Genomic DNA, 24687 nt, shown 5'->3' on the forward strand with positions numbered 1-24687 from the left:
AATCCAAATCCTCCCCACCATTTGATAAAATCAAACGTTCGTGGGCAGAGGACCTGGAGGTTGATATCACTGACCGTTGCTGGAGGCCTATGTGTGCCGTACCCATAGAGTGTCACTTAATTCTCACTTTAAGCTTATCCAGTTCAAAATCTTACACAGATTCCACTACACCCCAATCAGGTTACACTGTATATCACCAGACCACTCCCCTAAATGCCCCAGGTGCAGCTTCAAGGAAGCGACATATATCCACATCCTCTGGTCCTGCCCATCTCTCGAACAATTCTGGGGGAGATCTTCTCCACAATGTACAACATACTGGATCATGATGTCGCCCCGTCCCCAATGGGATGTCTATTCCACGACTTTCGTGGTCTTGGCCCAGACTCCAGGATACTGGCGGGACTCTGCATGCTTCTTGCAACACGTTGTATCCTCTTGTACTGGCTCAGACCCCAGGTACTCTCCGTGGCTTGCTGCGGTGACCTGGGCCTCAGACGTTGAGGAGGCTTGGGTGACTCAACTACCCCCGATGTCCAAACCCAGGAATGTTTGGTCTCTTTGTCGCTCATACCTCTCCTCTATGTCTGCTGATGATACCATTGGGTCATCGGGTCTTCTTCTCCCATCACCAATCCCACCAGAATAATGTCCTGTATGCAGTTCTTTTTTATGCCTATTGTATACCTGGGTGTAATGTCTACTTCACATGATCGTTGTTGTTGTACACCAAATGTTCTATTGGTATTCTGATGCCGGGTGTTGCCTCATGCTCGCCCTACTCTGTAATGTCAAGTGCTATAAATAAAGTTTAAAAAACCAATTGTGTCATTACAAATTATTTCACTGGATTGTCAAATTGTTTTAACAAAAGTATCTTTCCACTCCCTCAAAGGATCTCTGTAAGCCAGCCTGCATGTGGTCTATCAGTACAAGGGCGTCTGCATATGCCAATACATTTATCCTCAGATATTTCCATTTTGCAGGATAGCTCTTCCAATATTCACTTTCTACCCATTGATCTTCAAGGCAAAGATTAACGAGTGTAGCGGCTAAAATGCACTCCTGACGAACTCCTTTGGCAATGGGGATAGGAATTCACTGATCCCCCTGATTATTCAATCTCACCTTCAATGAATTTCCTGAATATAGCAGCTGAATCGTTTGTAAGAGGCCCCTATCAATCTTCCAATTTGTTAGTTTACACCACAGTTTATTGATGCCAATATTATCAAAAGCTGCCTCAGGATCAATAACCGCTACATATAGGGATTTCCCAAACTGTCCGTCGATGTCCGAGGCACAGGCACATAAGGTTAGAGCACTTGTAATAGTCCCAACCATTTTCAAAAAGCTGCTTGCAACAGACATAGTATTCTATTTGAATCAGCCCAAATATTCAGGTCCCTGAGCAATTACTTTGCAAAATTCTTTGCTGAAGAATCTCTCAAAGCAATAGGGCAGTAGTTTTCTGGTGTAGCTCTTTCACCTCTCATAAATAGGGACAGGCAAGGCCCTTTTACAAGAGCTTGGACAGTCAGAACCTTCTGCCATCTGAGAAAGCAACCCGAATAGAATGTCAGCCCACAGAACTGGATTTTCTTTGTAGATACGATTCGAAACCCCATTGGGCCACTAGCTCTAGAATTATTTAACTCATCAATAATCATTTCTTTATCAAATCTATCATAATTAGAAGACCACCCCATCCTTTTGTGTTGGTTTTCTTTACATGGGGCTCCATATCCCGAATCTACTTAAAATTTTGCGGATAGGTATTCCACTCATTGCCTCTCTGACAAACAGCAGCTTTGCAAAGTCGCCTGTTTATCATCAGTTCCATTTAAAGTTTGCCAAATTTAGCATGTGTCTTTTGTGATGACATTCTTAAAAAGTGCCTGATTTTTCTTTATTTTTTAAAAACTTTTATTTTTGTTGGCAGAGGCATACAGCATACACAGACATCAGAGCAGCCAGGAAATTCAATACATACATAGATGAGTACAGTGGTGTACAAAAGAAATGATACAACAGCAGGTGGGGAATGAGGCATCATGGGGCGCCTAATGTTTCAACATTTAGCGCAGAGGTCTGGGAGGAACTGTCAACAGAAGAGTGCTCATCCAATCTGTTCAGGTAGCTGTTAAAGGCAGACCATATATTTCGGGGGCGGGAACGAGCAGGAATCATATTAAGGAACTCTTCTTCGCAATTACGGGACCATGTGAGTACGTTTAACCATTTCTGGAATGAAGGGGGGAGGGGCACTTCCAGTTCTGCAAAATACATTTTTTAGCAATAATACAGCTCACATTCAGAAATTTGGCCATGCTTTTAGTCCCCTCCGTCTGCCACACCTCAAACAGAACTCCCATCGGGTCAGGGTCAACTACAGCATCACTGATTTCGGATAGTGTTTCTAGGATCTTTTCACAGAATGCGGCCAGGCGCGGACTGTCCCAGAACATGTGTAAATGGCCAGCGTCCTCCGCACCGCAGCGAGGGCAGAGCCGTGGGTCAGATCTCACAAACGCGGAGATCCTGCGCGGGGTGTAATACAGCCTGTTCAACAGTTTGTACTGTATGGTGCGGTAACAGAAATTTAGGGAGACTCTGTTAGTGGGGGAGCACATCTTCCTCTGATTTTTCTTAATGTATACTTCCAATCTATGAATTTTGAGCCAGCTTCGGTGAACCTGTCTTAACCATTTTATTTTGCTTTTAACTTCGGCACTAGACAGGGTTAGATTACACCCTGACAGGGCCTTAATTTTTCACTGCAGAATTGTCTTTCTCTCATTTAGTTGATTATCAAACGAGTGAAGGTGGCCAGGTATCATCACCCCCACGAGTTTGTTTGGCTAAATTACTGCTGGTCCCAATTTTTCAAGGAGTAGATTATCTCATTTGGGTGAGTGACGACCTTGTTTGATAGAGAGATCAACCACTTTGCCAGTTTTATGTTTGCTCTTTTGCTGTTTCCAATTTGCCTAACCCTGTTTTTTTGCCCGTTACAACAAGGTTAATGGGGCTTCCCGGATCAACCCTCTTTACAAGGCCCATGTCTAGAATCAAATTAAGCATTGCATGGTTGCTCCAATTGGTATGGACTATTTCACATTTACAGACGTTTGATGGAACCATCTTACAGGTACTCAATAGTAGATGCTCCGCCGAGGTTTTGCCATGTAGGCGTATTTCTCCTTTTGTCATCAAGTAAGAAATTAGCTTGGAGAAAACTGCATCTAGCAAATAATGATGACCAAACTCTACCGTAGGCGCTTCTTTTAGAACCAGAACTATCTTCAGCCAAGATTGAGCTCTTCTCCTCATCAAATAACAAGGCCTATGCCCTATTACAATTACATTCACAGTTTAGTTCGCCCCCCACAATTATCAGACTATTAGGATACTGATGCCCGCCATTTCACCAGGATATTTTCAATTTCTTCAATCACAGTATCTATCTCAATAGAACCAGGATTAAAATAGATATTCAATAGCAAAGTATGAAACAAAATATTTATGTACTTGTCAATTATCTCTGTTGCTCAGAAAGCCTCAGACCCACACACCCAGCTTTTGAGGCAGCGGCCCTTTGTTATCCCTATGGCCGTTAATAACCCTCCAATCGAACGCCCTCTTATAACTTTTTTGAAAGCTTCACATTTAACATGAAGCCACACAGCAAAGGGCTTGTACTTAGCCATGTTTCTTGTAACAAGAGATAATCATATTTAAGTAAGACTTGAGTATTCTGTAAAAAGGAATTAAATCCTTGAGAGTTCCAGCTTAGTACCTCGATTTTAGAAGCCCGACATAGAGACTGGGATTCCCGGCAAGGTGTTTGCAAGCCATTCCCAGCCGTAAGATGATTGATACCTGTAGAAATGCCTGCGTTGGTTGTTGTCAAAGTGGCAGGTTACTATCAGATTCCTTCTTAGTTCAGTCTCCCAGTTTGTATCAGACTTTCCCATATAATAACTCTCAAAGCTTTTTAACAAGATGTCTTCTTGATGGTGAAAGAGATGATTTTCTAGTAACCTGGAGACAAAATTAACAGCACACTTTCCGTTGCACAGATTATCGAATATTATGAACACATTTCAGATCTGCTGCAGATATAAAATATAATTCTGGCAAAGGAGAAAGCAGCCTCAAGAGCCTGGACTGATTTAACTGGAAGCCCTGTTCTTCTGCAAAAAAGATAAAAAAATGATGGGCCAGTCAGAAAAAGACCCATTATTGGGACAGGTTGACCCGGCGTACCCTAAACCGGCTTGCTCGTGATCAAACATAGAACTGATTACCCCTCACAACTACGATCCTAGAGAGAGTTTGAAGAATTTATGGTCACACACACAAAAGTCTACACAACAACATTTGCCTAGAAAGTCAGCAGATACAAATAGCCATACGCGTCAGCGTACATGAGATCAAATTTTAATTATATGTAAAAAAGATTAAAAAGACAATATTATACATCTAAAGGGTAAAAAGACACAAAGGCAAATGTATAATCTTTGTATCAGACGCATAAACAAAAGAAACACACAAGGCTATAGAGAAAAAAGAAAATAACAGGAATGGTAAATTAATGCACCCTATAATCCTATAGAATAATTTTGAAAACGCCTAACTTTAGACATTTATTGAGATATGGGGTGTCGACATGTTTCGGCCAATGGTTGGATTGGACATTTTCTCAGGTGTCCGTACAAAGGTAAGTATAGTGGCCATCTTCAGGACAGGTAATTTCTTCACAGTAGGCCTTATGGGTGGTTTGATGCTGACATCATGAATCTAAAAAGATGTATATACATATAATTACCAAAAGCAGTCAAGACACTTAGCTGCAGATAGAAGTATAAATATGGTTTATACAACAAACTAGACATTTAAATTTTCTCATCCTGGCAGTCTGTTCTGATGTTTAACAGACCCACAGTTCTCTATAAAGAGCAATGTTAACAGATCAAGATTATCTAACACAGATTATTATTTAAAGAAGACAGAGAGCTGACATAACACAGTGTGACACATAAAAAGTTCAATCTCTAACTTATTATCACTGGATCGAGTTTGATAAACACAAGCTCAATCAATGGCTTGTAGCAATTGCAACTGGAGGTCTCTTAGTAACAGGTCTGTGGCAAAGTACAACTAAATATGTTCATCCAGGTAAATAACAAGATCACTCTAAAGGTAAATGTAGAAATGACCATTAGAGTGCTGATCATCATAATGATAGATCTTATTAAAAACTGAATGTATCAGTCATTTAATACATAGAGAGAGCTCAGCCAATGTTTAAATACAGGCAGGGAGCTCCTGGAGTCAATAGTATTAGGAACAACAACGAAAGGGATAATTCATAAACCCCAATGACTCACTTACATAATCAACACATTTGTTGTTGAGTAGGAGATAATGATTTGTGGCATCAGGCGCTGCAGTGACAGATATGGATGTAGGACTTGGCAAGATGGGGAAATGCTGCAGTGCTTGGTGTCTCCCTAAATCAGAGGGCACATATTGTAAAAGCCGCCTCTCATATTGTGTAGAGACGAGGTGCAGGTTATTGGGAGTTCATTCTCAAGACAGAAGAACGTTCTAAACAATACCTCAAAATTCTAAGAAAAGCGGGAACCAGGCACATAAAAGGCTTGTGACAAAGTTTCCGGCGTATGATGCAAAGATTGGGCAAATTCATATTTAATGAATTCACTAAATTCCAGCATGAGTTCGTGATAAAGCAGGTAAAGCCCTTGCTTAGATAATGCCGAAATCGTGCGATAGAAAACCAAATACTCGGATAGAGTTACCAGATGGAACTATTGCACTTTACTCATTGTTGATTAATGAAACAAACATTTAAGGAGTTTTACTCTACTTTATATACTATGAAAACCACAAGAGTTAAGAGTAAATGTGAAGGGTACTTGGATGGGATTACATTACTCCATTTGAATCAGCGTGATTATGACATTCTAGAGAAACCAATTACACCACAAGGTATTGAACGGGCCATTTCGAATCTACCAACAGGCAGTCTCCCAAAGTCAGATGGCTTAGCTGCTGATTTTTAATCCACATTCGGCAGTATATTGGTCCTGCAGCTGTTTGATATGCACATGTAACATTGGCTGGAAGTGTTCCCCTATCCTCACTAGGGCAGTGAAAATATTTTATTGCTAAACCCTGGTAAGGCAGGAATTAAATGCGGGTCATATAGACCACTGTCTCTAATGAATACTCATGCAAACGTTATTGGTACGATTCTTGGAACTAGACTTACGAGGGTTGCGTAGGAACACATTGCTTAGTTTACGCAGGTGCTTTCTCCAATTCTGGAGAATTCCACTTGGCCAGGCTTCACAATGAAAAGGCATTTGACTCTGTTGGCTGGAGTTTTATGTATGGGACTCTTCAAAGGTACAGCTTCAGAAGGCTTATGAGACATTGGATATCTTTGTTATATAATGAACCTACATCTAGGATGAGGACAAATAACTCTATATCAGTCAAATTAAATATAAGTAGAGGCGCCAGGCAAGAATGCCCGCTATCGCTACTATTATTTGCCCCTATTATAAAACCCATGGCCATCAGGTTAGGACGGAGGTCTCTAATTGGGGCATTTCTGTGGCTGAAACCAATCATGTAATATTATTATATGGACATGAAATTCTATTGTACAAGGGGGAACCGAGCACTACTGCGGAAGATCAAACATTACAGAATGTGTCAGATCTTCTGATTGATTTGTCTGTCAGTTTTGTATCCTCTGACTAGAGCAACTACAGATTCCTTTCCATATCTCACAGTGATGATGAATGCCGATTTTGATACAATGTGTCATGAAAACCTGGAATGTATGTTACCTAAATTGAACAATGTAGGAACTCCATGGCCAGGCTTAACTGTATCGCTGATGGGTAGGATAGTGCCTGCTAAAATGGTCATTCTTTCCAGACTTTTAACACTACCTTTAGCTGACCATACCATTATTTATTTTAATGCTGGAAGCGACGCTGCTTGTACTACTATGGGAAAACAGCCAACCAGCGGATTGAGTTGTCAATGCTAAAATTACTGATCGATGGTGGAAGGCTTGGTGCTGTCTATTTCAAGTTATGTTGTTATGCAGTGCAACTGTAGCACACAGTATTGTGGTGGATGACGATGCATTAGGCTTACTGGGCAGGATGATATGCAATATGGTCCCGGCTCCCCAGCACTTAAGGGTCTGTATCTGCAACCCTACAGTCCCTTCTCTCTGCACTTATGAGCCACCCGCTGGCTGCATTTATGAGTTAACTGCACTTCCCCCGTCCCCCTGGCAATTCTCCCTTTTACCCTCTTCCCCACACTTGCACAATCTGAATGACACAAGGCCTACCAAGATCGTTATGTTGTCCCACCTTTGTTTCACCCGCCTTTTCTTGTTGCGTCTAGAAATACTTGTGTACAGGCGCATTATTAATGCCACATCATATCATATCATATCTTATCATATCATAGGCTCTTGAACTTACCTTGGCAGATGTAACCTAAATTAAAACCTTTCCCCTCACCCGAGTGCATCATACGCAATATGTGGTCCAGGTCAGATACACATAAAAATGTTGTGTCTGTCTTTGCAGATGATATCCCACAGTGGGGCAATAGTATCTTTAAGGGTCCAATGAGTGACGTCTGTTGGAAGGTGTGGGGCAGACAAGGAAGACCAGTCAAGGAGAAATGTGGGAGTGATTTAGAGATAAACATAGATGATACTAAATGGCGGTATTTTGTCTGCATGTGAAAGAAGTATTCATAAATGCTTGACTAAAATGTATTCAATACAAATATGTACATAGAGCGTATTTGTCATATGGGCATGGGCTGAGGATTGCCTTGGAGTTCTCCGCCTCATACCCACGATACAAGATGCAGAAACCCAATTATTTACATTTGGTCTGGGAATTATCATATATTCAAGCACTATGGCAACAGGTGATGACATACCCATGAGCAACTTGGCACTTGATCCTGAGGTTTTCTGTTACGTAAAATCCCTAAGAATAAAAAAGGAAAATAAGTTAGCAAATGCATTGTCTTTGATGGGATTATTATGAAGCAACATTTTGTAATACATTGCGAAAGTGCCGCTCCCCTAGCATTCAGAGAGGATGAAGGACTTAATATGATGGTCTAAAGCAGAAAGAGACCTACCATCATTACATCTGTCTCTGACCAATTTTACTCTATGCGGAAAGAGTTCTTGACATTACCTAATTATTCAGCTGTTCAGCTCTCAGGTATATATCTAGAGGTATACTGTCTTGCTGCCACCTTGGGGAAGCGTGTGCCTCAACTTTTCGCTCCATGGAAATTCGGTTGGACAAGCCAGTCTTACTCGCCTGGATGACTGGACTTTCATGTGACTTCTGTGATAGGTAAGGAAGGGATGAGTTAGAGAGGAATCTATGTGTAATCGATAATGTCTTGAAGGTGATCCTGAGATTAGGGCCGTTTAGGAACGTGCATGTAATGGATGGGATCACACAGAATAACTCTGACTCCAAATAACTGAACCATCTCAGGAAGAAATGCAAAGTACTGCTTTATTAACAATTATCTAAAACAGGGAGTTACAATGAACATAAACATACGTACGCTCGATTTCTCCCAGCAATTTTTCACAAAACATGGTTTATATATCAAAAATATGTCAGAGGTGACGTCATACTACGTGGCAAATAATGAAAAACCTACTAAGGGTCAGGATAGGCTTAAAGGGAACATCAAAGTATATCTTCTATATGAACTAGGATTGTAGTTGGCTGCCCATTGTCAGGTGGACAATATATGCCTACCTCTAAAACATATCATCTTCAGAAACATTAGATACACGGTTTTTCATTGGTCTTCAAACTATAAGGTCCTTCATTAAATGGACCACTACAATTGGTTGGCATGCTTGTGCCAGGTCTGGAACATTCAGTTCACTTAGCAGCACATAAGCCCAGACCCAGGTGCAAGGAGATGGGGCATGACACTACATTCACACGCAATTAGCCCATCATTTCTCACCCATGCCTTTGGTCAAGAAGATTGTCTTGAACTTGGCCATGAAAAAGTATCCTTGTCTTTAGAATACATGGGAGTGCAGGTCTCACTATCATGTTCTGGGACTCCAAGTCCAAACTCTATTTTCATCCATGGCCCACATGACAGGAGACCATGATCTGGATCATTTTGAAGGTTTCAAATGCTCTAGTCTAAATGAATAAAACTTGGCACTCCTGGTGTTCTTTTCTTGCACCTTAACAAGGAATAATTCTTCCTTTGCACCTTCGCTCTTTTCCAGAATAGAAAGCTGACCTTGGCTACTTCAGTCTTGACTCCAGGGCAGACAACCTTGTCATGCAGTCCCACGGTTCAGCTTATTTTTGCTGTAACACAGTTTTCCCTTCCCCCTCCTTGGGTCCTGGCTTACTAAATTCATGATACCGACATCCAGCTTCTGTACAATGGAGGCTTCATTCTATTTACTACTTATAGCCAGATTCTATGATGACTTATTCTACTTGCGTTTTAGCGTCTGTACAATTATTGAATGGTTTATTCTCTGCAGCACTTCATGCACGTGGTATCCCCTTTTTTGTTGTAAAAAGCTCACTTGATTTTTTGCTTCGTCATTAGTTTCTATAGGATCCATAAATTCCCTTTAGCCAGTATCTCGGGACGTCATATATGTCTCTTGTGACGTCACCAGCTTCTTTCTCTACTCCTTTTCATATTCCTTCGGTGAGTTCCTACCTTAGTTTTTCATCGCTTCGGGGAAACATTCGGTACGGTTGTCTCAATAGGTATCTTTTCTCAAACACATGTTGCTGTATTGGCACAACTGCTGGTGTCAAACACGCCACAATCTCAGCTCTCCAACATATAGGGCATAAAGGGCAGAGATTCCTGCAGGGGCATGCAGCTGCTCCTCTACATTCCCCCCCTCTGGTCAGGGCCTCAACCACCTCCTCAATTGTTTCCACATCTTGGTATTTTCTCTTGAAGAAGTGTTTCTTTGATGTCCATATCTTCATCACCCCCCTCAGGGTACCAGCTGATTTGACATGTTCATTTACACTCCAGATCATGTAGTTACATTGTCCATTCAGGGTACAATAGACCCATCGTCCCACCTACCTCTTATGATTCTTTGGATACAGGAACTTTGTTCCCTCAGGTGCTATGATGCTGGCCTCTAAGTATTTCCTGACAGCGTCATCACTCAGCTCCTTGGCATTTGGTTCAGGTTTGACATCGATCATGATTTTCATCCCTACCACCTTCTTTGCCGTTTTCTTGCATTGAGCAATCACCATCCTGAGTACACAGAATCCAAACATTACTAACACCAGTATTACTCCAAGAACTTTAATATATTTGCCAACAACTGTGGAATCCTTGAAAACAAAGAGGCAAACCAGCTGTGATCTTCAATGTCATCTGTCTCATCTTCCATCTTGGCATGTAGGTCTGTTAACAACGTTATGGCCTCTGTCAAGGTTCCATTCTGGTCATCGTGAGACAGTAAGAATGTGCAACATGATGGCCCGATTTTGGCGTAAACTCCTCCTTCCATTGCTGTGAGCCTATCAAGGACATATCGATTATGGAGGGTCATCAGTCATAGCTCCCACCTAGTCATCTGTAACCATTTGGCATTCTCCACTAGGATTATAGGCATACATTTGGTTGTCATTATCATGGCAGTCTTACTGAACAACTTGTGCTCCTCAGGAATAGTGGCATACACTGTTATTGATTTGGCTGAGAAGTAATGTTCTCCTTTTAACCATAGGAGTTCAAGTGATCCTCTTTTTCTCAAATGGGCATCCACCTTTGCAAATTCACCAATGCGCAGGTCGCTGTGGGGAATCACTAATGCTGGAACATGTATGAGCAGCAGGGAACATACTCCGCCCCAATCCTTGTGTAACTTCATATAGGCTCTAGATCCACAAGCCGCCCAATATCGATCCATAAGGATGCTCTCCCTTCTCCTAGTCTGGGGACGTCAATTGCGTTCTTGCATTCTTTGTAATATCCCACATGGTTCTTTCCATGCCTTTGGAAGTATAGTGTTGGATTAACCAATGGCATTACAACTACTGGGCCTGATTCGTCTTCTACCCATGTCAATAGTTTGGAGTGCTTGGCCTATGACTTTAAGAATCCATCATTTACTTTCTGGACTTCTTGCACATAGTCGATTTTCAGAAGATGAGCTGCACAACACACCATACCTTCTTCCCACCCTTTCTTGGTTTACACTCATCCATAGATCAACATTTGAGTTTGTTGCCAACATCCAGATGATCCTGCTATTTCTATCCCATCAGGACCATTCATTCTCTTCATTTCTTTGATGATCACCTCATTCTGTCCTGCAGAAGGATATACAAGGATCTTGCTCTTCCATCCAGGCTCTTTCTGCATTTGTGTAGTATTTATATATTCTTCCTGGTATGGAAATAACCATTTTGATCTCATCGCAAGCTCGCCCAACTTCCTTGAAACTGTCCTTGATTAGTACATGCTGCAAGATGGCTGAGTCACTTCACATCATGTGCTGAAACCTCCTTTCAGATGAAAGTCCTTACTGTATTCATGGCATAGGGGATAAGAGAGCAGACTTAGCAACTCTCATCAGATGCTCTTTCCCCCACCTTCTTCATTTGTTATTCCCCAGGTGAGCTGCATTACCTAGATATGTATTTATTCCTTAATTATCTTCATCTGCATCTCTTTTATGTCTCACAATATACGTATATAGAGATCTAGAAATGTATCATTATTCATTTTCATAGTGGGGAGTTCCGCAAGAGCTCTTTCTTCGTTAGAAACATTAAGATGATAGGGACTGTGAAAGATAAGGAACAGAAAAACAATGAGAACAATGATGCAAATATATATCATGCATAAAAATCTGGGCAACCATTCCTCGCGCCATTCTACTGCTGGCTGAACTTGTTCACCCTCTATGGTCTTGCAATTTTCTTCATTATTCCTTTATGATACAATCATCAAGTTTCCTTTATGTCTGCAACAGCACAATTTGTTCAATTATAGCAATAAGGAGTCGTCTTAACACTGGACCGTTTTTAGGATCCTGTAAAAAGGTATGAATATTACTGTCTCTTCTAACAAGAGCAGGTTAAGACTGAAGTATAAACACAAAGACAGCAACCACAAGCTGATGAACGTCCCCGCCAGCAAGTATCGTGTTTTTATCACTTAAAACAAATATTCTCCACAAAATGAATCTGGATACTGATCTCTTTTCCAATTTCTGATCCAGAAATGACATTTAGGCATAACTCTGATGTATTATTCTCTGCTACAATATATTTCTAAAAGTTAATTAAAAAATTCCTGGAATTCTCTTCAAGTCCTCGCACTGCCTGCTAAAAATATATATAAGGAGTTTCTATTTAATTCCAGTCCAAATAAGTTAAGTGTTAATCACTTGTTGCGTTGTCGTCCTTCTTAGTCATCGATCCGGTCTGCACACACAGAAATCTTGTTCTTGTCTTGCTTCTGGATCAGCAATGGTGGGAGGGAAGGTCTTGCCTTTATAAACGTTCACGTCTTTAAGTGGAGCCCAGCTCTTCTTCCTTGTACCTTAACTGCAGAAGGGGACATTACTTCAACATAGAATGGGCCATGGAAAATAGCTCATGCCACTTCCCAGTGAAATTCTTGATCTGGACTAGGACCCCAACATATAACTTAGGTGGTGGTAATAGTTCACTTGGATTATCTTCTTCTGTGTTATTAGACCATCCCCCGTGATGCTTGACTTGATCTGAAACGAAAGAAAAACTGGTAGTCATACATGTCAAATAATCATGAATCTCATCAATTTAAGTTTTAGCTACACTTTGGGCATCACTCTTATCCTAGACGGAGGTTCAATGCCTTGTAACTAGCTTGTCCTGGTGAGGTGGTCCGATCTTGGCTGATTCCGAATGGCATATATGGCCAGGGGTAGGCAATATAGCCATCCCTTCTTCAAAGTCAAGTTAATCTTAGCAATCCGTTCTCTGAGGAGGCAATTGATTCTCTCACATATTCCATTCACTTGCGGTTGGTACGCAGAAGAGAACTTGTGCTTTATACTTAATAAAAAGCCCTATTTGTTTGAACAATTCATTGACAAAATGTGGCCCATTATCAGATCTTCATACTTCACACACACCACACCTCGGAAATACTTTGTGCACTAAAAACTTTGCTGCACAAGTGGCATCAGGGTGTGTACATGGACCTGCCTCGATCCACATAGAAAAGGGACACACCACCACTTATAGATACCTATATACATTACATGTCTGCAGCATATTGACATAGTCGATATGTAAAAGCTGAAATGGACCATTCAGTCGAGGTATTGCTCCTATAATTGTACTCAGTGTATGGCCAGCAGTAATCCTTTGACACACAATGCAATTGACCATAAATAGTGCAACATGTTCTAACAAATTAGGAATGAACCAGTCTTTTTACTAGCAGCATAACTCTCTCTAGTTACATGTTCAAGTGCAGCCTTTATTAAAGTTACTGGTATAACTGGCTTTCCAATGCTGTCCTGTCACCATAATGCTTCTGTGGAGGATAAAGAACCCACCCTTAATTTCCACAGTTCTTGCGCTTCCTGTGGTACTCTTCCCTGAATCTCTATTAATTTGGTATTGACAACTTGTTAAACCCTTAATGGACTAACATAGTCGTGACTGAGTTCTCATTAATACTCTCAGTGTCAAAACTCAAAATTCCTGGAGAATATGCAACCCTTTTGGCTTCTAGTTCTGCGGCTTAGTTCCCGCAAGAGATAAAATCTGTTTGTTTAGTATGCGCGGCGCATTTAACAACTGCTATGGCTAATGGGCGCTGTAGTGCCTCAATGAGACTCTCCAATAAGGACGAATGCTGCACTGGAGTGCCGTCTGCGCGGAGGAAGCCCTTCCTCTTCCAACGTACCAATCCTGCATGTACGGTTGACATCACATAGCTGGAGTCACTGTACACCGTCACTTCCTGCCCTTCATGTTTCTCGAGTGTGACAATAAGCACTACTAATTCTGCTGCTTGTGCTGAAAAATAAGACAGTAGTCTTGCACTTGCTAGTACTTTGAATTTTCCATTTAATCTGTGTCTTACTACTGCAGCGCCTAAATGCCTTTCCTCGCTAGTTTGATCAATTTTTGAAGAGTTATCAATAAAAAGAATCTCCCTTCCTGCTAAAGCATTCTCCTTCACAAGGGGTATATGATCAGAAAACTCAACATAATTAGCACAGTCATGCACATGATCACCTTCCTCTACAGGTTCAGCTGTAAATGTAGCTTAGATGACTAGTTTGCTTCTTACGATTTTAATTGCTGGGTTAGAATTCATTACCCCATAAGCTGAAGCTCTTTGGGAGGTCAATGTGCCCTTGGGTTTCTTAGAATTGCAAATAGACCATGCTCCACTAAAAGAGTCATAGAGTTGCCCATGACAATACTTCTAGACTTCTCAATTGCAAATGCAGTGGCTGCCAAAGATTGTTCGGAAGGGAAGTGTTCTCTCATAACTGGGTCTAAAATCCCACTGTAATATGTCAAAGGTGTGTAGCCCAATGTGGTTCTTCGTGTAAGCACTGCTGTCATTACTGACCCATAGGTGTGAAAACAAACACAATTCCTCGCCATATTTGGGAATTCCTAAAACTGGGGCTGCACAAATTGCATTTTTCAATTCTTCAAATCCTTCTCCATTTCCTCGGTCCATTCTAGCTTTGTTTTTACCAACTTGCACTTTCTTTAATGCTTGCAGAATTGGCCTTGTGTACTTACTATAATCAAACACCCAGGCTCTAATGTAATTGCACAAACCCCAAAACTGTTGCATCTGTCTCTCTGTGTTCAGTTTTGATGTTTTCATGATTTCCTCAGCTCTCTCAGATGTCACTTTCTTTCCTTGATGCAAAATCAACTGACCTATGTATAACACCTTTTCTTGACAGTACTCTAACATCTCTTTGTCCACCTTATATCCCTTGTCTGCTAGAATAGCCATTAATCGGATAGAGTCCTATCTGCACTCATTCTCTGTTTTATTTCAAATCAGTTGGTCATCTATTTATTGTATCACTGCACTTCCAAGATCAATATTGCCTAGATCCATCTGTAATACTCTGTTAAAAATCGATGGGGACTCACAGTACCATTAAGGCAGCCTAGTATGTTTTAGTCTCTTTTGGCAAAACATAAATGAAGTCAAGTCTTGGGAGTCCTTATGCAACGGGATCGAGAAAAACGCATTTTTCAAATTGATCATCATGAAGTATTGAGCTTCTACTTGGATTAATACATAATATTGAGGCTGTATTAGGAATGAAACGAAACTCAGCATCTACAATCTGGTTAAGAGGTCTCAAATCCTAGATAAATCTCCATGACCCTCCTTTAGAGTTTTTAATCGGCTACACCGCCGTATTACATGATGACTCTGATGGCATCAGAATCCCCTGAGTCATCAGTGCTAAAATAGTCTGAAATATACCTTCATCAGCTTCTCGAGACATGGGGTAAAATTGCTCCTGGCTTGGCTTTATTTTAACCTCCTCTATCGCCTTCAATAAACCTATGTCATAAGGGCCTGTGGTCCATAGGGCACTCAGTACCTTTTCAAGATCCTCCTTAAAAAATGCTGGTCACTGCCTCAGTATCGACCATGTCTTCCCTCTTCTCTATCCTTATCCAGTATGTAATGCTCATGAAGAACACTACTTCATCATTACTTTGGTCTTCCGCGAACATATCATCATCTGTTATGTCAGTCAATCTGTACCCCTCCTCAAGAGCTATCACCGTTTTCCATGGTGTACCCTCATTGTCTACTCCATCGAGCATTGCCATATCTTTTCGTACTGTAGTGGCTTCCAACTCTATAGGAATAGTCTATCCACCCTCCACATCTATAGGTATTTGTAGTCTAAATAAAAACTCATCAGGAATCCTCACAATCTTTCCTACCAGGCCAGGTAGCCATGTCAGTAAAATGCTTACCCCATATAAAACAATCTCTGGGTCTATTGGAACACCTCACACAGCCACTTGCCTTGTGAACTCACGTATGGACCATCCCACATTTAAATAATGTATTCCTTGAGTGGAGCACACTATTCCTTGCTCAGTAAATGAAATCATCATGTTATGTTTCATCATTAAATCTCTTCCTAAAATGTTAACCGGTGTCTGTCGTAAATAAAACAGAGGAACGCACATGTCACATTCTCCTATGCAGACTGGTAATTTATCAGTAAAAGGAACTCGACTCGTAGCTCCAGAGAACCTTTGAGCATTCATGGCAATACCTGACATTGGATATTTTCCCTCTCGTATACCCAAACGAGTTGCTCCAGTGTCTACAAGAAGAGAAAAGGATTATTCCTCCTATTATCACATCGACCCATGCTTCCTCTTGGGGGTCTGGTGTCACAGACAGTACTGAACACATCAAGTCACCCTGTGAGCTGTCCTATTGTGGATACAAGCTCATCCCCGTCCCTGTGATAGGATTTCCTCCTACCACAATGACATCCCCTATTCTAGGTGTCAATACTTGGCTTGCATTTGCATACTGCTGTGTCTGCATAGAAGCTTGCTACGACTGCCCTTGTAGCAGATTCATTTGTACTTGTTCCTGCTGTTGCACCTGCTGTTGTTCCTGCTGTACTGTTAGTACTTGTGCCTGATAAGATGTATGATCTTGGACAAAGCCCTCTCCGGTCTGTGTGCTATTTGGCAGAGGATAAGCTGGCCCCCCTCTGGAAAAGTGGTGATTTTGTACATTCCATTGGCTACCACATATGCACACAATATGCCCTGTCATTCCACAATTCCAACATACTGGATGAACCCTCCTGTTAATCCCTCTTTGGTTATATCTTCCCTGAGCACTCTTGTTCTCATTATGTGTATTTTGAAACCCACCTTGGTTATTCTGAAATCTGCCTCCTCTTCCTCTTTCACCCATACCTCTGCCTCTTGGCGCAAACCCATATCCACCTTGGTTCATCGGGTAAAAATGATTTGCCTGTGATGTACGTACTGCTTCCTGCATTCCCAATCCTTCTCTGCTTGGCAATGCCGCCCCTTCTATGGCAAATGGTGACAACATTTTCTGAACTAACTTGGCTTCCTCGATCTTCCTATTCTCATCCTTCTTGTTTTTCTCTTGTAATAACCAACATTGGTCCATCCCTACTTGTTTTTTCATCTGCCTCTGTACTGGCTCAGCCAACCCCTGGGATAATGTGGTAAAATAATGCCACTGTCTTTTCCCATGGCTCGCAAGTTTCAAGTTACCATTGCTCCTGAATATCCTGAATGTAAGCAACAGGGTCTTCATCTTCCTTCACTTTACGTGTCATTATCCCAGGAGGATAGCCCAGCGGCAACGTGCACGCCTTGGAAACAAGACGACACGAAGCAACACAGGTTCAATCCCCGGGTCCGCGCTTAGAAACCTCTGGGTATGAAGTGCACTATAAATACGCAACCAAGAGACATATTCCTGTAACAGTGCCTCGATGCTGTGTGAGCCCTTTAAAAATGCAAATAAAAAATAAAAATAAAAAATAATAATAATTGCACCCATATCATGCGCTGGGTTTTGTGCAGTCACACTTCAATATCCCGCTCTCATATGTCATCAGCCCTCTCTCCATGAATGGCTGCCAGGAGACCTTTTATGTCCCCATATGGTCAGCGTATTTCCTCCTGTCATTTTCTCTAATTCGTGTATCCATTTCCCAGCCCCCGAAAGCAAACTAGGGAGCTTGCATTTTAAGTTATCCCTGTCCATCTGTGGCCCTGGAATGTATTGCGTTCTTGCTCCCCCTTTTTCTAACAAGGGGAATTGTAAACCCCATCCCATAGTTAGATCCCACTGTTATTCTGTCCAAATCGGGATAATCGTTCCTGTTTGTCTTCTTGTCGGTAATGACCATTACCTTACATATGGTCGAGACTCTCCCTTCTCACTATGTGACCGTTCTCGGACGCTCAGGATATGCAATAGGATCTGGCTTTCTATCTTTAGGCTGTTCCAGATCTGACCATCTCACTTCCTTATCCATTTGCGGGCTTCCTGCAGGGGCACATGCATACCCTCCTTATGCCCCAAGACCTGACTCTCTTTCCTCGGCTGACATGTCAAGGCCCCAACTAGTGTGACTATCACCCCCCTCACCCTTGTCTAAGTTCAATCTGCTCAAAGACAATGCCCTATGTTCATTATTGAACAGGTTTCCCTTCTTACTTTGTGATTGAGATACTGGGGATCGATCACCATTCCTTCGAGTTCCATACTCGCTACCTCGTCTTAACTGTTGGTAGACCTTATCAATCCTTTCTACAATGCTTTCCGCATCAAATCTTTCTTCTTCTAGCACTACTCTAGATACTGCTGGCATTACTTCCTTTATCTGAAGAATGTCTTCCACTCTGTCCCATCGTATTTCTGGTCTCTGCCTTATTTGTTATTTATGAATGAGACTGGCATCAAAACCTCACTGTCTCCTTTTTCGTTCTATTTCTTCATCTCCTTACTGCTTCCCTTCTTTCCTCTTCTTCTCTTTGTTTCTGTAATCTTTCGTCCCTTAGTCTTTGTGCTTCTTCCTCTTCTCTCTTTCTTTCCTTTCTGTCCCTTTCTTCTATCGTTTTTTGTCTGTTGTAATACTTTCTTTGTCCTTCTGCCCATTCCTCATTTTTTTCTAGCTCCTCCTGATATATCTGCTCTCGTCGCTCCCTATTTTTCCTTTTCCGCTCATCCTCTTTCAATCTTTTTTCTCGTTCCTTGTCCTTCCTTTCTTGTTCGTCCTTATCTTCTCGTTGCCTAACTTCTTCAATATTTTTCCCATCTATCTTGAGTAATATCTGTCCTCCCATTCATTCATTTTGTACGAGCGCTACCTTGTCAGACTTATCTTTTTCTCCTTTCCATCTCTTAATCTCCCTGTCCATCTCTGTTGACAAATTCGACCCCTCACCTTTTTCTTCCTTATCTTGTATAAAATGATAAATCTCTTCCTATCTTTTAATCTCTTCCGGACTATCGTCGCTACTGTAAACGGGGGTAGATATATCGGATTACTGTACCACATTGCTACTCTTAATTCCTTTAAAGGATAAACTCCTATCTCTTCCATAGTAACACTCTTTTCTTCGGGCAAGGTAAGGGGAGCTGAGGGCTCAATGCCTTCCCCCTTATGCTGATTAATCATCCACTCCTCAGTTGGCAGGTCTTCTCTTTCCTTTTAATACTTCTTCCAGAGCTCTAAAATCAAGAATCTTTTTTCTAATTTCTTCTCTGTGTACGCAATCGACTGTTGATACTTACCAGACCGTTAAATAAACCTGTTACCTTTGCTTAAATTACCCCTTTTCAACATTTTAAAATAAAAAATATGAGCAAGCACCATAAATCGCAGCTCAATCCTCTTATTTCAATGGCTTATCTATCCTTTTGAATGGCCCCAATCATTTTACTGCACTTTATCTTTTACTCACTGTTACTTTTTCAACTCTTCACAATTTCTATGGCTCCTTGATATTTTACTCAACAGACAACATTTAGACTAGTCATACATTTATACTTTATAAAACACCATAATCACCTCTTCCCTCTTCTTAACTTTTTTTCCCTGTGCACGGTTTGAGACATTACCTCACGCAGTCCTGGCGCATTTTATAATTCACCCTACTCCCACTGGAGTTTGAAATGTTTCCTAATTCCCTTGAGTTAGGAATCTTGAAGTTGTCTCTCTTATCTCTTCAATTATTTCCTGTTACTCAAAAATTATCAAAATCCTGTCCCTATATTTTGCCATTCCCCTTAGTCTACTCCCCATTCTTTAATCGACTCGAGGCCCTCAATCTGATCACTTCGCCTTTGGTCCGCAGAGCGCCTGTGGAAACCGGGCAAGGATTTCTTCAAAGGGGGACCTGCCAGGCGTCTCGTTCTTCTTGCAAGTTTATTTCTATTCAGCCGCTCTCCACAGGAAACTCAGCGATCTTCCAGCTAATGGCAGAGGATGGCTGATCATCCGAAAATCTGTAGCTGAACTAGTTTGGATATTTTAAACCATCCGCACCACTACCACGTGAGTTTAGGGTGCTTTTGGAATGTGACTGTAACGGATGGGATCACACAGAATAACTCTGAGTCCAAATAACTGAACCAACTCAGGAAGATGGTAAAGTACTGTTTTATTAACAATTATCTAAAACAGGGAGTTACAGTAAACATCAACGGACGTACGCTTCGATTTCTCTCAGCGATCTTTTCACAAAACATGGTTTATATAACAAAAATACATCAGAGCTGATGTCCTACTACGTGGCAAATAATGAAAAACCTACTAAGGGTCGTGATATACTTAAGGGGAACATCTAAGTATGTCTTCTATAGAAACTAGGATTGTAATTGGCTGCCCATTGTCAGGTGGACAATATGTGCCTACCTCTAAATCATGTAATCTTCAGAAACATTAGATACACAGTTTCTCATTGGTCTTCAAACTATAAGGTCCTTCATTATATGGAACATTACAATTGATTGGCACACTTGTGCCAGGTCGGGAACATTCGGTTCACTTAGCAGCACGTAAGCCCGGACCCATGTGCAAGGGCATGTGTTAGGAAAGATTTCAGAATTGTATGTAATTTTCCCTCCATGTGTCAACCCCCAAACATTTTGCTGCTGTTTAGACACCATTGACTGACTTTGCCAGAGAAGCACAGCCTTCAGCTGCACTCCTATGGGCTTTCATTCACTTCTTATGGGGAAACTGACATGCCCTTAAAACAGTCAGTACTGGGAGACTTTGTTTCCCTTAGTCCCTTTCTCATGTTGCAACTTTTGTGCAACATGTAACAAGTGTGCAATGTATCTTTCCATACAGAACACTTGGGTCTATAGTCATTTCCAAAGGCCCTAGATACTCTCGCTGGACTTTTTATGAACTGTGCAGATGTGTCATGGAACAGGCTGTTTACAGCGTGGGTACCTTGTTTGGTTTTTGTTTGAAAAGTATACCCTGCCCCCTCTCACGCTTGCACAAAGGGGCACCCCTATTGTTTGTTGTTTGTATACATGGACAGGACTGGTGGCAGCTATCGTTTCACATTATTTTTAACCCTTTCCTGCCATGTTAACCACGTTAACCGCGATGGCACGAATAGGTGGCCTGGCTCCAAAATGGCCATGCCACGAGGTTCTTTGTCCTGTCCTTTGGCCATCTTGCCCCTTCACCTTCCCCAGGTCGAGTGAACCCGGGCCAGTACTTATTTGGTCATACACTTTCCCGCAAATTGTGTGTGTGCCTCCAAGATGTGGGCTGGAATGTCTGATTCCAATACACATCCTGGGTGCCAGAGAGTCTGGAGTGCCCTGAATGCCTGACACCACCGTTGTTTGTGATTGGTCCACATATGGAGTGTGTGTTTGTGAGCAGATCTCCCATTCGGTCCTCTTTGGTTTGGCACGAAGGAAACTTTGGATAATAGAAGGCCAAAAACACCCATACCATGTCGATCTCCCGAGTTCTCACTTTACAAAGGATAGGATCCAAGTATCCTGCAACTACGAAGCTGAGTCGAGGAACCCCTGGTGACCCACTGGAAGGTTTGGCACCCTGAGCCCGCTGTCATCCCATGGGACCCCTCTGCATCTGATCGTCCTCAAAGGTCTGCAAAGACTCTTCGACCCATTGGAAAAGTGGGACCAACCTTCTCTCTGTCTCCCCCGTCATTTTGAGGAGGCCCTCGAAACTTGGTATACTGCTAGCTCAGTGTCCACGGCACCCTCACACCAAATTTCATACACTTGGCATTCCCAGGTCTGAAGTGAGACGAGTGCGCCAGGACCGGATTAAACGCGGTTACTGTGTTGCCCTGCTGCGGTAACATCCTTTGCAAGTCCGCTGCATTTGTGACCCTCTTGCCCCTGAAGCCTGCTGCAGTGAAACTGGGTCGATTCATCCACCTGGAGCAGAGAAATTGACACTGTTCCATTTGGGAATCTTCGCTGAATCTCAGGAACTAAAAGGTGCTGAGACGTCCTTTTTTCCACATTCAAACCTGCAAACGAAGTGGACTGACCTGCCAAAGTTTGGGTCCGCTTGCATTGGGGACCGGTGAGTAATCAATACCCCAACCGGTGGCCCCTAGCTCAAGGGTCCATTTTTACGCATGAGTGGCCCCTGAGGGCCCCTCTCCTTTCCACTGCTATTGAAAAATAGCGACTCCATTCTGAACTCTTGAACTGCCTCTGCCTTCAAGTGGAGGTCCTTCTTGAATAGTGGGAACCTATTCTTCATCGCCTCACCCACCTTCCTGAGCTGCTAGAGACCCCTGAAGAGTCCCAATTGTGCCCATTGGAACAACTGCATGCACTTGCACTGCCTGTACTGTTGAGCACAAGGCTCCCCTCTTTTTAGGGCTTGGACTGCCTCTTAAGGGGTAATTCATAGATTTCAGTGCACAAGTGGCGCACGCGGCTGGCACACAGTGTGCGCGTGCGGCAGTCTGCGCCAGCCGTGTGCGCCAAAACCCATTTCGGCGCACAGCCTATTCATGGATTTTAACATCCCTAAGCAGCTGTGGTGCAGAGTGGTGCAGCTACCCTGCAGCAGTGCCAGTTACGCCCCCAACCCCGCCCTTTGTGCCATGAACAGCGCACAAATCCAGTACATGGTGCACAGGCCAGTGGAACAGCATACAGCCCCCCAACCACGAAAACATGTGTAAAACTCCCCGCGCACCCCTCGGAATACACGTACCCTGCTCGCGCAAGGCCAATCGTGTGTAAAACTCCCAGCGCACCCCTCGAAATACACGTACCCTGCTCATTCGTGGGAAGTTTCACACACGGTAGGGCCTGTATTTCTGGGGTTCTCGGGTAGTTTCACATGCTGTAGGCCCTGTGCGAGCGGGGCACGTGTATTTCTGGGGTTCGCGGGGAGTTTCACACAGGGTAGGCCCTGTGCGAGCGGGGCATGTGTATTTCTGGGGTTCGCGGGGAGTTTCACACGCTGTAGGTCCTGTGTGAGCGGGGCACGTGTATTTCTGGGGTTCGCGGGGAGTTTCACACGTGGTAGGCCCTGTGCGAGCGGGGCACGTGTATTTCTGGGGTTCGTGGGGAGTTTCACACGCGGTAGGCCCTGTACGAGTGGGGTACATGTATTACTGGGGTTTGCGGGAATTTTCACACACGGTAGGCCCTGTGCGAGTGGGGTACGTGTATAACTGGGGTTCCCGGGAATTTTCACATGCGATAGGCCCTGTGCGAGTGGGGTACGTGTATAACTGGGGTTTTCGGGAAGTTTCACATGCGATAGGCCCTGTGCGAGTGGGGTACGTGTATTACTGGGGTTCGCAGGAATTTTCACACGCGGTAGGCCCTGTGTGAGTGGGGTACATGTATTACTGGGGTTCACGGGAAGCTTCACACGCGATAGGCCCTGTGCGAGTGGGGTACGTGTATTACTGTGGTTCACAGGAATTTTCACACAGGGGTAGGCCATGTGAGAGTGGTGTACATGTATAACTGGGGTTCGCGGGAAGTTTCACATGCGATTGGCCCTGTGCGAGTGGGGTACGTGTATAACTGGGGTTCGCGGGAAGTTTCACATGCGATTGGAGCAGGGTACGTGTATTTTGGGGGTGCGCGGGGAGTCCTACATGTGAATTGGCAGTGTGGGTCCTCCCAGGTGTGCCCTTTACCCCCTCCACGGCCCCTGCAGGCAGCCCACACCACAGGGGACTACCCTGCACCGCTGGTCATGTCCCGCAGGCAGCCCATCCACCATGGGCATGCCCCCCAGCCAAGCCACATGTCACCTTGCACTAGTAATCACCAACTCATGTCCCCCCGGCACCCCCACCCACCCAGCATTGACAGGCACATGCCAGCAGGCCCCCACTCATGTCCCCCAGCACCCCCACTCCCAGCAGTGAGGGGCACCTGCCAGCAGGCCCCCACTCCTGTCCCCAGCACCCTCACCCCCCAGCACTGAGGGGCACCTGCCAGCAGGCCCCCACTCATGTCACCCAGCACCCCCACCCCCCAGCAGTGAGGGGCACCTGCCAGCAGGCCCCCACTCATGTCCCCCCCTACATGAAGTAAAGAAGTAAAGATGCACAATCATAACCCACTTCTACACCAAAATACCACAGCACGCCACCCCGTACGCAATGATTTCCTAATCCACCCCACACTGACATGCCTATCTCAAGACACAAACCAAAAGTCAACTATGTACATCAACACATGTCTGTCACACACACACACTGGTTGTCATTGATTGTGTTAACCCACATTTTCACATGCATTAACCCAATGAGTGAATCCCACACATGGAACTAAAAAATGAAAATGTATTATGTACAAAAATAAAGCAATGAAATGAAAGCATAACAAAATAGCAAACATGAAATGAAAAGCATGTGCAAAAGATGAGTAAATGAAAAGTACAACCAATCCAAACTAATCCTAAAGAAAATAGTCAAAACTCTCCCTCCACCAACGCAAATCCAAAGGAAACGTAAAAAGAAAAATCCATTGATCCATGGTGAAATCAAAAGA

At 43.1% G+C, this 24687-nt stretch overlaps 1 long non-coding RNA gene across 1 annotated transcript in view; it reads right to left on the reverse strand.

Annotated features, from left to right (window-relative positions):
- Positions 1-4500: 4500 nt before the first annotated feature.
- The window catches only part of LOC138510952 (uncharacterized), a 125991-nt gene continuing 105804 nt past the window's right edge, over positions 4501-24687 (reverse strand). The window contains exons 2-3 of the long non-coding RNA XR_011280492.1: positions 8011-8060; positions 4501-4803 (exon numbers count right to left, since the gene is read on the reverse strand). This is a non-coding gene — a long non-coding RNA (uncharacterized lncRNA). The remainder of the gene's footprint in view (positions 4804-8010; positions 8061-24687) is intronic.

Source organism: Ambystoma mexicanum, chromosome 6p, assembly GCF_040938575.1.
Source record: "Ambystoma mexicanum isolate Mex_15411 chromosome 6p, UKY_AmexF1_1, whole genome shotgun sequence".
NCBI lineage: Eukaryota > Metazoa > Chordata > Amphibia > Caudata > Ambystomatidae > Ambystoma > Ambystoma mexicanum.